This window comes from Arachis ipaensis, chromosome B1, assembly GCF_059453495.1.
Source record: "Arachis ipaensis isolate K30076 ecotype BB chromosome B1, ASM5945349v1, whole genome shotgun sequence".
In the NCBI taxonomy this organism is placed as follows: domain Eukaryota; kingdom Viridiplantae; phylum Streptophyta; class Magnoliopsida; order Fabales; family Fabaceae; genus Arachis; species Arachis ipaensis.
In genome coordinates, this window is record NC_142436.1 from 90,654,578 (window position 1) to 90,669,439 (window position 14,862).

Here is a 14,862-nt window from a genome sequence, read left to right on the forward strand (position 1 = left end):
TGCTAGTAGAACAGAGGTGGTTGTCAGGCACATGTTCATAGGTGAGAATGATAATGAGTGTCACGGATCATCACATTCATCAAGTTGAAGAACGAATGAATATCTTAGAGAAGAAGTAGGCGTGAATTGAATAGAAGAACAATAGTAATTGTATTAATTCATGAAGAATAGCAGAGCTCCACACCTTAATCTATCGTGTGTAGAAACTCCACCGTTGAGAATACATAAGAACAAAAGGTCCAGGCATGGCCGAATGGCCAGCCCCCATAAAGGTCTAAGATATCATAAGACTAATCAAAGATGGATCAAAATACAATAGCAAAAGGTCCTATTTCACAACTAGAAAATTGCTTAATACAGACAGATTTACAGACAGATTTGGTCCATATTACAGACAGATTTTTGATTACCGACGAAATTACCGACAGATTTTATCACTCTGTAAAAGCCTCGTCGGAAATTATTTACCGACGCATTTTTTTTCCGTCAGAAAATTACCGACGGATTTTTACCAGTTACTGACGGATTTTCCCTCTGTAAATTTTCCATCCATTTCCCTTAGGCGTCGAACTTTCCGACGGATTTTCCGTCGGTAATTACAGACGAATTTTCAGACGGATTTTCCGTCTGTAATTACAGACAGATTTTCCGACGGATTTTCCGTCTGTAATTACAGACGGATTTTCCGATAGATTTTCCGTCGGTAATTAGAGCCTTGGAAAACTACTCCAAACTCTAAATACAGACAGAAAATCCGTCTGTAAATCTGTCTGTAAGATAAAATAGAATTTTTTTTTAGATTTTTTAACTACAAAATAAACCTGTTTTCATACAAAATAAATATAAATTTAATAAATACAAATTTTTATCTAATTTGTATTTGAATATTTATAATATTTCAAAAAATAAACAAATTCATCGTATTATCAAACTAAAAGAAAAGTACTATAAACAAGCAAGTCAATATAATTCAAAATATAAACAAAATGTATTGATACATCAACTATAATCCTCAGTGTATTGTTCAACCGTACTAAATTTATCAGCTATAATTCATAACATTGTATTATATGAAAAAAAGTACATTATGCAAATCTCTACAAGCCAATCAACCAGTAGCCCGCGCATGCTTTGAGTAATGTCGTGTTGCTTTATATCTCTTAATGCAATTGGAAAAGGGCTACACTTCTTGCCTGAAAATATTTCAAAGTACTGCGTGTCAGTAAAAGTACACAACAGTGAAAATACATGAAAAATTGAATGCATAAGGACTTACCATGATCAGTACAATATGAAAAATTTTTAAAAGTTGCAAAATCAATTTCTAGGACTACGACTAGGAACAATTCTAATATACAATGCAAGGAGTAATGATTTCCATAGATCCCAACTAAGAACAATTAAGCTATTTTCAATCAGCCAATAAGCTATACAATGCACTAGTAGAAATGGGGCAACCCACTTCAGAGGAATTTAACAAAAGAATAAGGAGAGAACAAGAACATCACTTTCATATAATATATATAGAGAGAAAGAGAGAAGAGCGAGAGAGACAGACCAAAGAAAATAAACGTAGAAAGAAGGAAGATAGAAGGAAGATGGATATGAACTAGTATTATAGAAATGATGGGCATTGAAAATATGAACTAGTTAGTTAGTTGGTTCTTAGTTGTATATTAACCTGAATTGCAGCAGAAGCATAATTTTTGTGTTACAGTGATGCTGTCAAATGTCTATGCAACTCAGTTTCTGCAACTCAGTTTCTGCCAACTAGTCAGTACTCAATGAATTCATGGTCATGGATCCACTCTAGCCTATATAGACTTGGTTTAGATTATATCAAACTGAAGGCAATTACAGCACAAAAAAAATATAAACAGACTATTAACATTGACCATTAATGCATTACTTACAACTTTCCCTATCTTCAGTGCATCCAAAGATCCCAGTCGTCCAAGGTTCATCTGCCGGAGGTGAATAGCTTTGGGGTCGTGGCTGTCTACATTTAGGGCACTTGCGAACAGCCAACTGCACAATACCAAATCATTGTAGAATTAGGTTTAGATTGCGAATAAGAAGTTGATACACCTCCAAATGTTTTCAAATCACGCTCCGCAACCGTAATTCAGCATCAATTGCAGCTGCACCAGATGCATTTATGATTTACCCATGATTTTCCAAAACTATGACTAGAACTGCAAAATTCAAAACCTTGATTTACACGATTTACCCCCTTTGGGAAGAAAATAACATAACAGAAACCCAATATTCAAGAAGGAAAATGCAACAATAGAAAATGTGAAAGAAATAACTGATTCAAAAGTAACATATAATGGAAAAGGGAAAAAAATTAAAATTTGAAATCTGACTTGAGGAACCTCAATTGGCTGATTGAGCTCGCTAGGAGTGATATCAACGAGAGGCGCGTGATCTTTTCCCAGCTTCACATAACTCGATTGCTTCCTTTCCGCCATCAACTTATCTAACCTCAGAGAGAATATGAAAGAAACATAAGAAATAGTGGAATACTAGAGAGACAAGATTTGAAATAAATACCAGATTTGCCTACAATGGATGCAGCAAGTACAACCTATATAGGTGAAAAAAATTCAGAACATAAATTCAAAGTACAGCCATGAGATCAGATCGTGAGACGAGAAGAATGTGCTATGAGGGCAAGTGAATGAAGAACTCGAAGAGAGAATACAGAAAATAGAAAGAGAAATAGAGGTTACCGGAATGCGATCTGTATATTATAATCAATGAATATCCAACTGCAGCCAAGCAAAATTTTGTTACCGAAGTAAATTATAATCAATGAAACTAATGAACTTGCAGCAATAATTATAAATAGATAACAATTTTAGCATTAAAGCTTTACATCTTGGAACCTTCAGCCTTTTACTTACCAAGTAATGAGTACTCAATAAAGATTGGAACAATAGCAGTTCATCAGGTCACAAGAAGCAGATGAGATGGTTCTACTAACCAGTGGTCAGCAATTCCCAGCCTCAGCAACCTCTCTCTCACACCCCTACACAAAAACTCGAGTTATAAAAAGCAGCAAAGGAACAATAAAAAGACAAGGAGGTTTTAATTGAGTAAACGGTTCTTATAGCATACCTCGTAAACTGAGATTCTTGCAACATGTGGTTCATTCTGTTCCAAAAGAAGTTTCTTTTTTTCTGGGAAAGAGAATATCAGTCTCAGAAGAAACACTGCCCTATAGTAAAAGGAATTGAGTAAACTAATATCACAGCAAACAAAACTCAAGTTCCTATAGTAAAAGGAATGATGAATGAAAACACAAAAATCAGCACTGAATATCAGTGGTAACAAAGCATAGAATTCAGGGTTAGTTGAAGAACATGGCATGTTTGAGACAAAGCCACCTCGGTTCTCAATGATGCCCCGCTCAGTATTAGGTTCATGGTCAGTAGTCATCTGTACAGCCTCCCCTCCCCTTGACAGAACTTGCAACATAAAAATAATTAATTAAGAGTGAAATAGAAAGAATAAAGATACATATTACTACTTATGTACACATAAAAGAAAAGCACAGCAGTGAAGAAAACAGAGACTGAATCTGAATTCAAAAATGGAGACTCAATTGAAGATACTAGTATAATTACTACGAGCAGAAGCTAGTCACTAATGCCTAAACACCACAAAAGAAGCGAAATCAAAGCCAAATTGAGGCCTAATCAATTTTCAAAAGCAGTTCAGTCATTAGATCAAACACCTCATCTGCACAAACACAACATTGAGCACATATATCTACCTAATTATCCACTAGACTAATTAACAAACATTTGATGTGCATGTTAGGTCAAACCAACAAATAAGCAAACCATCGAACACTTGGTGTGCACAGCAAAACTCATAGAGGGAAGGGAAGAAGAAAAAGAAAAACTCACGAGTGTTTCTCTGAATTCTGTTTGTTCAGCAATCCAGATTAACAATCTAAACATTTCTCAACAAATAAGCAATTCTGTTTGCAAAATGTGCACACCTGAAAACCAAGCTCTCATAATCATTAGTAGAGAACAGAATGCAAAAAATCAAGAAATGAATTTGATTTCAGGAACAGGCAACAAATTTTCCACAACCCTATTTCCACAAATCACACCATTTATTTGTTAAAAAATAAAAGAGGAACAAATACTAGTGATAAATCAAAGTGATAATAATAATAATAATAATAATAATAATAATAATAATAATAACCTTATTTTTCCAGGGTTATCTAAAGTTGCGTCTAAGAGAACAACCCAAGCATCTTCCATTGTGTGCCTAGAACCCTTATCCTCAGCTGCATCAGCATCAATTTCGAAAGAAGCTTCGACAACTGAAGAATCTTTCGTCTTTGGCTTCTTCGAGGGAACATCAACAAGATCGTTGCCTTCCGAATCAGCTTCGCACTTTTTGGGTTCAACTTCCATCGTAACGGTTTTGCCCTCTGTGGTTTCGTCCATTTTCGCTCTTACAAATTCCAATCACGACAACAAAGGGTTGAAGGTTAAAATCATTGAAAAGTGAAAACCCTAAGCCTACTACAATGATCTCCAATCTCTCCTACTCACCTATAGTCTACAGTAGTAATAATTAATAAAAGAGGAGAAGAAGGAGAAGGTAGCTGCGGCGGTTAAGGTAGCCGGCGGTGGCGCAGTGGGTGAGGAAAGGAGAAGAAGCTCGTCGATGGAGAGGGGAATGCTAGGTTGAGCTCGCTTGATTTGGTGCTCTGAATGAAATAATGAATAGAGCTTGGGCACGATCGATCATAAAACGCAGAATATAACATTTTCGACGGAAAATTTTAAATTACAGACGGAAAAATCCGTCTGTAATAATTTAATAAAACACAGTGTTTTGTTTATTTAATTACAGACGGATTTTCCATCTGTAACCATTTTTCACGAAAAAAAATTAATTTTCCGACGGAATTATCGACAGATTTTTTTTCCGTCTGTAATTTATGCTAATTCATTTTTTTGTTTTCTGACAAAAAATCCCTCTGAAATTCCATCTGTATTTCCGTGGGATAAAATCCATCGGAAATATCCGTCTGTAATAACTAGTTTTCTAGTAGTGTTTATAGAGAACTGGTAGCCTAGGGCTATAGAAATAAGTAATTAATGCAGAAATCTTCTTCTGGGCCCATTTGGTGTGTGCTTGGGCTGAGCATTTGAAGCTTTCAAATGTAGAGACTTTTCTCGGAGTTAAACGCCAGCTTTTGTGCCAGTTTGGGCGTTTAACTCCAGCTTTTATGCCAGTTCTGGCATTTTGACGCCAGAATTTCTATGCTGACTTGGAATGGCAGTTTGGGCCATCAAATCTTAGACAAAGTATAGACTATTATATATTTCTGGAAAGCCCAGGATGTCTACTTTCCAACTCAATTGAGAGCGCGCCAATTAGGCTTTTGTAGCTCCAGAAAATCCACTTTGAGTGCAGGGAGGTCAGAATCCAACAGCATCTGCAGTCCTTTTTCAGCCTCTGAATCAGATTTTTGCTCAATTCCCTCAATTTCAGCTAGAAAATACCTGAAATCACAGAAAAACACACAAACTCATAGTAAAGTCCAGAATTGTGATTTTTATTTAAAAAATAATAAAAATATAATAAAAACTAACTAAAATATACTAAAAAGATACTAAAAACAATGCCAAAAAGCGTATAAATTATCCGCTCATCACAACACCAAACTTAAATTGTTGCTTGTCCCCAAGCAACTGAAAATCAAATAGGATAAAAAGAATAGAATATACAATGAATTCCAAAAACATCTATGAAGATCAGTCTAAATTAGATGAGCAGAGCTTTTAGCTTTTTGCTTCTGAATAGTTTTGACATCTCACTTTATCCTTTTGAAGTTCAGAATAATTGGTATCTATAGGAACTCAGAATTCAGATAGTGTTATTGATTCTCCTAGTTAAGTATGTTGATTCTTGAACACAGCTACTTTATGAGTCTTGGCCGTGACCCTAAACATTTTGTTTTCCAGTATTACTACTGGATACATAAATGCCACAGACACATAACTGGGTGAACCTTTTCAGATTGTGAGTTAGCTTTGCTAGAGTCCCCAATTAGAGGTGTCCAGAGCTCTTAAGCACACTCTTTTTGCTTTTGGACTACGACTTTAACTGCTCAGTCTCAAGTTTTCACTTGACACCTTCACGCCACAAGCACATGGTTAGGGACAGCTTGGTTTAGCCGCTTAGGCCAGGATTTTATTCATTTGGGCCCTCCTATCCACTGATGCTCAAAGCCTTGGATCCTTTTTTTATTTTACCCTTGCCTTTTGGTTTAAAGGGCTACTGACTTTTTCTGCTTGCTCTTTTTTTTTTCTCTCTTTTTTTTCGCATATATATTTTTTTCTGCAAGCTTTTCACTGCTTTTTCTTGCTTCAAGAATCAATTTTATGATTTTTCAGATTATCAAATAACATTTCTCTTTTTCCATCATTCTTTCAAGAGCCAACAATTTTAACATTCATGAACAACAAATTCAAAAAATATGCACTGTTCAAGCATCCATTCAGAAAGACAAAAGTATTGCCACCACATCAAAATAATTAAACTGTTTTAAAATTCGAAATTCATGCACTTCTTTTTCTTTTTCAATTAAAAACATTTTCCATTTAAGAAAGGTGATGGATTCATTTTCATAGCTTTAAGGCATAGACACTTAGACACTAGTGATCATGTAATAAAGACACAAACATAAATAAACATAAAGCATAAAAATTCGAAAAACAGAAAATAAAGAACAAGGAAATTAAAGAATGGGTCCACCTTAATGATGGCGGTGGTGCACGAAATTGTGATGTCCAGGTTCAAACAATCCCTGGCAACGTGAGCAACTTGGTACGCGCAATCGTGATTACACTTTGATTATGTAAAATTTACGGCTCTTTCTTTCCCTGGCAATGGCGCCAAGGACATGGTGCCAATACCATGGTTCACAACTTCGATACAACTAACCAGCAAGTGCACTGGATCGTCCAAGTAATACCTTACGTGAGTAAGGGTCGAATCCCACGGAGATTGTTGGTATGAAGCAAGCTATGGTCACCTTGCAAATCTCAGTTAGGCAGATATAAATTGATAATGATGTTTTCGAATAATAAATAATAGAATATGGATAGAGGTACTTATGTAAATCATTGGTAGGAATTTCATATAAGCGAATGGAGATGCTTTTCGTTCCTATGAACCTCTACTTTCCTGCTATCTTCATCCAATCAATCTTACTCCTTTCCATGGCTGGCTTTATGCAAGGGCATCACCGTTGTCAGTGGCTACATCCCCTCCTCTCAGTGAAAAATATGCTCACATGATCTGTCACAGCACGGCTAATCATCTGTCGGTTCTCGATCATGCTGGAATAGGATTCACCCTCCTTTTGCGTCTGTCACTAACGCCCAACAATCGCGAGTTTGAAGCTCGTCACAGTCATTCAATCATTGAATCCTACTCGGAATACCATAGACAAGGTTTAGACTTTCCGGATTCTCTTGAATGCCGCCATCATTCCAGCTTACGCCACGAAGATTCCGATTAAGAGATCTAAGAGATATTCATTCTAGCTTATTTCATGTAGAACGGAAGTGTTTGTCAGGCACGTGTTCATAGGAGAGAATGGTGATGAGCGTCACACATAATCATCACCTTCATCACGTTCTTGGGTGCGAATGGATATCTTAGAAGCGAAATAAGATGAATTGAATATAAAACAGTAGTACTTTGCATTAATCTTTGAGGAACAGCAGAGCTCCACACCTTAATCTATGGAGTGTAGAAACTCTACCGTTGAAAATACATAAGTGAGAGTCCAGGCATGGCCGAGAGGCCAGCCCCTCTGATCTAAGAACCAGGCGTCCAAAGATGGTTTACACTGATCAAAGATTCCAAATACAATAGTAAAAGGTCCTATTTATAATAAACTAGCTACTAGGGTTTATAATAAACTGGGCCCACTTGGTGTGTGTTTGGGCTGAGCTTGAGTGTTGCACGTGTAGAGGTCCTTCTTGGAGTTGAACGCCAGCTTTTGTGCCAGTTTGGGCATTCAACTCTGGTTTTGGCTCCTTTTCTGGCACCGGACGCCAGATTTGGGTAGAAAGCTGGCGTTGAACGCCCGTTTACGTCGTCTATTATTGGCCAAAGTATGGACTATTATATATTGCTGGAAAGCCCTGGATGTCTACTTTCCAACGCAATTGGAAGCGCGCCATTTTGAGTTCTGTAGCTCCAGAAAATCCACTTTGAGTGCAGAGAGGTCAAAATCCAACAGCATCAGCAGTCCTTCTTCAACCTCTGAATCGGATTTCTGCTCAAGCCCCTCAATTTCATCCAAAAAATACCTGAAATCACAAAAAAACACAAAAACTCATAGTAAAGTCCAGAAATGTGAATTTAACATAAAAACTAATGAAAACATCCCTAAAAGTAACTAGATCCTACTAAAAACATACTAAAAACAATGCCAAAAAGCGTATAAATTATCCGCTCATCACAACACCAAACTTAAATTGTTGCTTGTCCCCAAGCAACTGAAAATCAAATAGGATAAAAAGAAGAGAATATACTATAAATTCCAAACTATCAATGAAACATAGCTCCAATCATATGAGCGGGACTTATAGCTTTTTGCCTCTTGAATAGTTTTGGCATCTCACTTTATCCATTGAGGTTCAGAATGATTGGCATCTATAGGAACTTCAGATTTCGAATAGTGTTATTGACTCTCCTAGTTCAGTATGATGATTTTTGAACACAGCTTATTTATGAGTCTTGGCCGTGGCCCTATGCACTTTGTTTTCCAGTATTACCACCGGATACATAATTGCCACAGACACATAATTGGGTGAACCTTTTCAGATTGTGACTCAGCTTTGCTAATGTCCCCAATTAGAGGTGTCCAGGGTTCTTAAGCACACTCTTTGTTTTTGCTTTGGACCTTGACTTTAACCGCTCAGTCTCAAGTTTTCACTTGACACCTACACGCCACAAGCACATGGTTAGGGACAGCTTGGTTTAGCTGCTTAGACCAGGATTTCATTCCTTTAGGCCCTCCTATCCACTGATGCTCAAAGCCTTGGGATCCTTTTTATTTGCCCTTGCCTTTTGGTTTTAAGGGTTATTGGCTTTTTGCTCTTGCCTCTTGGTTTTAAGAGCTTTGGCTTTTTCTGCTTGCTTTTTCTATATATTTTTTTTTCGCCTATTTTTTTCTCTTTTTTTTTTCTGCAAGCTTTGTTCTTTGCTGCTTTTTCTTGCTTCAAGAATCATTTTTATGATTTTTCAGATTATCAAATAACATTTTTCCTAGTCATCATTCTTTCAAGAGCCAACATATTTAACATTCTTAAACAACAACTTCAAAAGACATATGCACTGTTCAAGCATACATTCAGAAAACAAGAAGCATTGTCACCACATTAATATAATTAAACTAAGTTCAAGGATAAATTCGAAACTCATGTACTTCTTGTTCTTTTGAATTAAAACATTTTTCATTTAAGAGAGGTGATGGATTCATAGGACATTCATAACTTTTAAGACATAGTTACTACTACTAATGATCATGTAATGAAGACACAAACATGGATAAGCACATAACATAGAAAACGAAAAACAGAAGAAATAAGAACAAGGAATGAATCCACCTTAGTGATGGTGGCGTTTCCTTCTTGAGGAACCAATGATGTCCTTGAGCTCTTCTATGTCTCTTCCTTGTCTTTGTTGCTCCTCCCTCATTGCTTTTTGATCTTCTCTTATTTCATGAAGCATGATGGAGTGCTCTTGATGTTCCACCCTTAGTTGTCCCATATTGGAACTTAATTCTCCTAGGGAGGTGTTGATTTGCTCCCAATAGTTTTGTGGAGGAAAGTGCATTTGAGGCATCTCCGGAATCTCATGGTGATGAGCTTCATACGCCTCTTGAGCTCCATGAATGGGCTCTCTTGCTTGCTCCATCTTTTTCTTAGTGATAGGCTTGTCCTCTTTAATGAGGATATCTCCCTCTATGTCAATCCCAGCTGAATTGCATAGGTGGCAAATGAGGTGAGGAAAGGCTAACCTTGCCATAGTGGAAGACTTGTCAGCCACCTTGTAGAGTTCTTGAGGTATAATCTCATGAACTTCCACCTCTTCTCCAATCATGATGCTATGGATCATGATGGCCCGGTCTATAGTAACTTCAGACCGGTTGCTAGTGGGAATGATTGAGCATTGAATGAACTCCAACCATCCTCTAACTACAGGCTTGAGGTCCAATCTTCTTAGTTGAACCGGCTTGCCTTTGGAGTCAACCTTCCATTGAGCTCCTTCTACACATATGTCCATGAGGACTTGGTCCAACCTTTGATCAAAGTTGACTCTTCTAGTGTAGGGGCGTTCATCTCCTTGCATCATGGGCAAGTTAAACGCCAACCTCACATTCTCCGGACTAAAATCTAAGTATTTCCTCCGAACCATTGTAACATAGTTCTTTGGATCCGGGTTCTTACTTTGATCATGGTTCTTGGTGATCCATGCATTGGCATAGAACTCTTGAACCATTAGGATGCCGACTTGTTGGATGGGATTTGTTAGAACTTCCCAACCTCTTCTTTGAATTTCATGTCGGATCTCTGGATACTCATTTCTTTTGAGTTTAAAAGGGACCTCAGGGATCACCTTCTTCTTGGCCACAACATCATAGAAGTGGTCTTGATGGGCTTTGGAGATGAACTTTTCCATCTCCCATGACTCGGATGTGGAAGCTTTTATATTCCCTATCCCCTTTCTAGAGGATTCTCCGGTCTTAGGTGCCATCAATGGTAATGGAAAAACAAAAAGCTTATGCTTTTACCACACCAAACTTAGAATTTTGCTCGCCCTCGAGCAAGAGGAGAAAGAATAGATGAAGAAGAAGAAGAAATAGAGGAGAGGGAGAAAGTGATGTGGTTCGGCCAAGAAGGGTGTAGAGGGGTTGTGGTGTGTGAATTTGAAGAAGAATGGAAGGCTTTATATAGGGAAGGGGGGGAAGGTTTCGGCCATATGGGTGGGTTTGGGTGGGAAATTGGTTTTGAATTTTTGAAGGTAGGTGGAGTTTATGAGGTAGGTTTATGGGGAAGAGTGGATGGATGTGAGTGGTGAAGAGGTGATGGGGAAGAGAGTTTGAGGTTATTGGTGAAGGGTTTTTGGGGAAGAGTGTTTATGGGGTTGTGTGAAAGAAAGTGGTAAGAAGAAGTGAGTGGAGGTAGGTGGGGATCCTGTGGGGTCCACAGATCCTGAGTGGATCCTGTGGGGTCCACAGATCCTGAGGTATTCAAGAATTTACATCCCTGCACCCATTAGGCATGTAAAAATGCCTTTGCACACAACTCTGGGCGTTCAGCGCCAGGTTGGTGGCCATTTTGGGCGTTCAATGCCCATTTGTGTGCCATTTTTGGCGTTGAACGCCAGAACCATGCCTGTTCTGGCGTTCAGCGCCCAGAAGCTACCCATTTTGGGCGTTCAGCGCCAGAACCATGCTCTGTTCTGGCGCTGAACGCCAGACAGATGCTCCTCCAGGGTGTGATTTTTCTTCTGCTGTTTTTGATTCCGTTTTCAATTTTTATATTTATTTTGTGACTCCACATAATCATGAACCTACAAAGACATATAACTAAGAAAAATATAGTTAGATAAATAAAAATTGGGTTGCCTCCCAACAAGCGCTTCTTTAATGTCAATAGCTTGACAGTGGGCTCTCATGGAGCCTCACAGATGTGCAGAGCTTTGTTGAGACTCTCCAACACCAAACTTAGAGTTTGGATATGGGAGTTCAACACCAAACTTAGAGTTTGGTTGTGGCCTCCCAACACCAAACTTAGAGTTTGATTGTGGGGGCTCTGGTTGACTCTGCTTTGAGAGAAGCTTTTCATGCTTCCTCTCCATGGTTGCAGAGGGAGATCCTTGAGTTTTAAACACAAGGGAGTCCTTATTCCATTGAAGGACTATTTCACCTCTGTCAACATCAATCACAGCTCTTGCTGTGGCCAGGAAAGGTCTTCCTAGGATGATGGATTCTTCCTCTTCCTTTCCAGTATCCAGGACTATGAAATCAGCAGGGATGTAAAGGCCTTCAACCTTTACTAACACGTCCTCTACTTGTCCATAAGCCTGTTTTCTTGAACTGTCTGCCATCTCTAATGAGATTTTAGCAGCTTGCACCCCATAGATTCCCAGTTTCTCTATTACAGAGAGGGGCATGAGGTTTATTCCTGAACCAAGGTCACACAGAGCCTTAAAGGTCATGGTGCCTATGGTACAGGGTATTATGAACTTTCCAGGATCCTGTCTCTTCTGAGGCAATGTCAGTTGATCCAGATCACTTAGTTCATTGATGAACAAGGGAGGTTCAACTTCCCAAGTATCAATGCCAAATAATTTGGCATTCAGCTTCATGATTGCACCAAGAAACTTGGCAGTTTGCTCTTCAGTAACATCCTCATTCTCTTCAGAAGAGGAATACTCATCAGAGCTCATGAAGGGCATAAGGAGGTTCAATGGAATCTCTATGGTCTCTAGATGAGCCTCAGATTCCTTTGGTTCCTCAGAGGGAAGCTCCTTATTGGTCACTGGACATCCCAGGAGGTCTTCCTCCTTGGGATTCACGTCCTCCTCTCCCTCATTGGGTTCGGCCATTTTGCTTATGTCAATGGCCTTGCACTCTCCTTTTGGATTCTCTTCTGTATTGCTTGGGAGAGTACTGGGAGGGATTTCAGTGATCCTTTTACTCAGCTGGCCCACTTGTGCTTCCAAGTTTCTAATGGAAGATCTTGTTTCATTCATGAAACTTATAGTGGCCTTAGACAGATCAGAGACTAAGTTTGCCAGATTAGAAGTATTTTGTTCGGAGTTCTCTGTCTGTTGCTGAGTGGATGATGGAAAAGGCTTATTGTTGCTAAACCTGTTTCTTCCACCATTATTAAAGCCTTGTTGAGGCTTTTGATCCTTCCATGAGAAATTTGGATGATTTCTCCATGATGAGTTATAGGTGTTTCCATAAGGTTCACCTAAGTAATTTACCTCTGCTATTGCAGGGTTCTCAGGATCATAAGCTTCTTCTTCATAAGAAGCCTCTTGCGTACTGCTGGATGCAGCTTGCATTCCATGCAGACTCTGAGAGATCATATTGACTTGCTGAGTCAATATTTTATTCTGAGCCAATATGGCATTCAGAGTATCAGCTTCAAGAACTCCCTTCTTTATAGGCGTCCCATTACTCACAGGATTCCTTTCAGAAGTGTACATGAACTGGTTATTAGCAACCATGTCAATGATTTCTTGAGCTTCTGCAGGCGTTTTCTTTAGGTGAATGGATCCACCTGCAGAAGTGTCCAGTGACATTTTTGCTAGCTCAGATAAACCATCATAGAATATATCCAGGATGGTCCATTCTGAAAGCATGTCAGAAGGACACTTTTTGGTCAACTGTTTGTATCTTTCCCAAGCTTCATAGAGGGATTCACCTTCTTTCTGTCTGAAGGTTTGAACATCAGCTCTAAGCTTGCTCAGCTTTTGAGGAGGAAAGTACTTGGCTAAGAAAGCCGTGACCAGCTTATCCCAAGAGTTCAGGCTGTCTTTGGGTTGAGAATCCAACCATAATCTAGCTCTGTCTCTTACAGCAAAAGGGAAAAGCATGAGCCTGTAGACTTCAGGATCTACTCCATTAGTCTTAACAGTATCACATATCTGCAAGAATTCAGTTAAGAACTGAAAAGGATCTTCAGATGGAAGTCCATGAAACTTGCAGTTCTGCTGCATCAGAGAAACTAATTGAGGTTTCAGCTCAAAGTTGTTTGCTCCAATGGCAGGAATAGAGATTCTTCTTCCATGTAAATTGGAATTAGGTGCAGTAAAGTCACCAAGCATCTTCCTTACATTATTATTATTTTCGGCTGCCATATCCTTTTCCTGTTCGAAAATTTCTGAAAGGTTATCTCTGGATTGTTGTAATTTAGCTTCTCTTAATTTTCTCTTCAGGGTCCTTTCAGGTTCTGGATCTGCTTCAACAAGAATGTTCTTGTCCTTGCTCCTGCTCATATGACAAAGAAGAGGGCACACAAAAATAATAATAATAATAATAATATGGGTCCTTTATCCACAGTATAGGGATCCCTTTGTGAGTGGAAGAAAAGAGGGGGAGACAAAGAATGTAATGTAATGGAAGAAACACAACTGTGAGGAAGGTTGAGATGTGAGATGAGATGTTAGTAGATGAATAAATAAATAGAATAAGATGAGAGAGAAGGAATTTTCGAAAATAATTTTTGAAAAAGAGTTAGTGATTTTTGAAAATAGTTTTTGAAAAATGTTAGTAATTTTCGAAAATTAAGATTTAAAAATTAAAATAATTAATAAATTAAAAAGAAATTTTGAAAAAGGGGGAAGATATTTTCGAAAATGAGAGAGAGAGAGTTAGTTAGGTAGTTTTGAAAAAGTTAAGAAACAAACAAAGAGTTAGTTAGTTAGTTGAAACAAATTTGAAAATCAATTTTGAAAAGATAAGAAGTTAGGAAGTTAGAAAAAATATTTTGAAAAAGATAAGATAGGAAGATATTTTTGAAAAGATATGATTGAAATTAGTTTTGAAAAAGATTTGATTTTTAAAATCACAATTAATGACTTGATTCACAAGAAATCATAAGATATGATTCTAGAACTTAAAGTTTGAATCTTTCTTAACAAGTAAGTAACAAACTTGAAATTTTTGAATCAAAACATTAATTGGTGATGTTATTTTCGAAAATTTGATGTAAAATTAAGAAAAAGATTTTTGAAAAATATTTTTGGAATTTTCGAAAATAACTAAGAAATTTGAAAAAGATT

General features: G+C 37.9%; 1 non-coding gene across 1 annotated transcript; it reads left to right on the forward strand.

Moving 5' to 3' along the window:
* Nucleotides 1–13,434: 13,434 nt before the first annotated feature.
* LOC148577436 (small nucleolar RNA R71) lies at nt 13,435–13,542 on the forward strand. The gene has a single exon (XR_015903273.1). It is a non-coding gene; the product is annotated as a small nucleolar RNA R71 (small nucleolar RNA).
* The last annotated feature ends 1,320 nt before the right edge of the window (nt 13,543–14,862 follow it).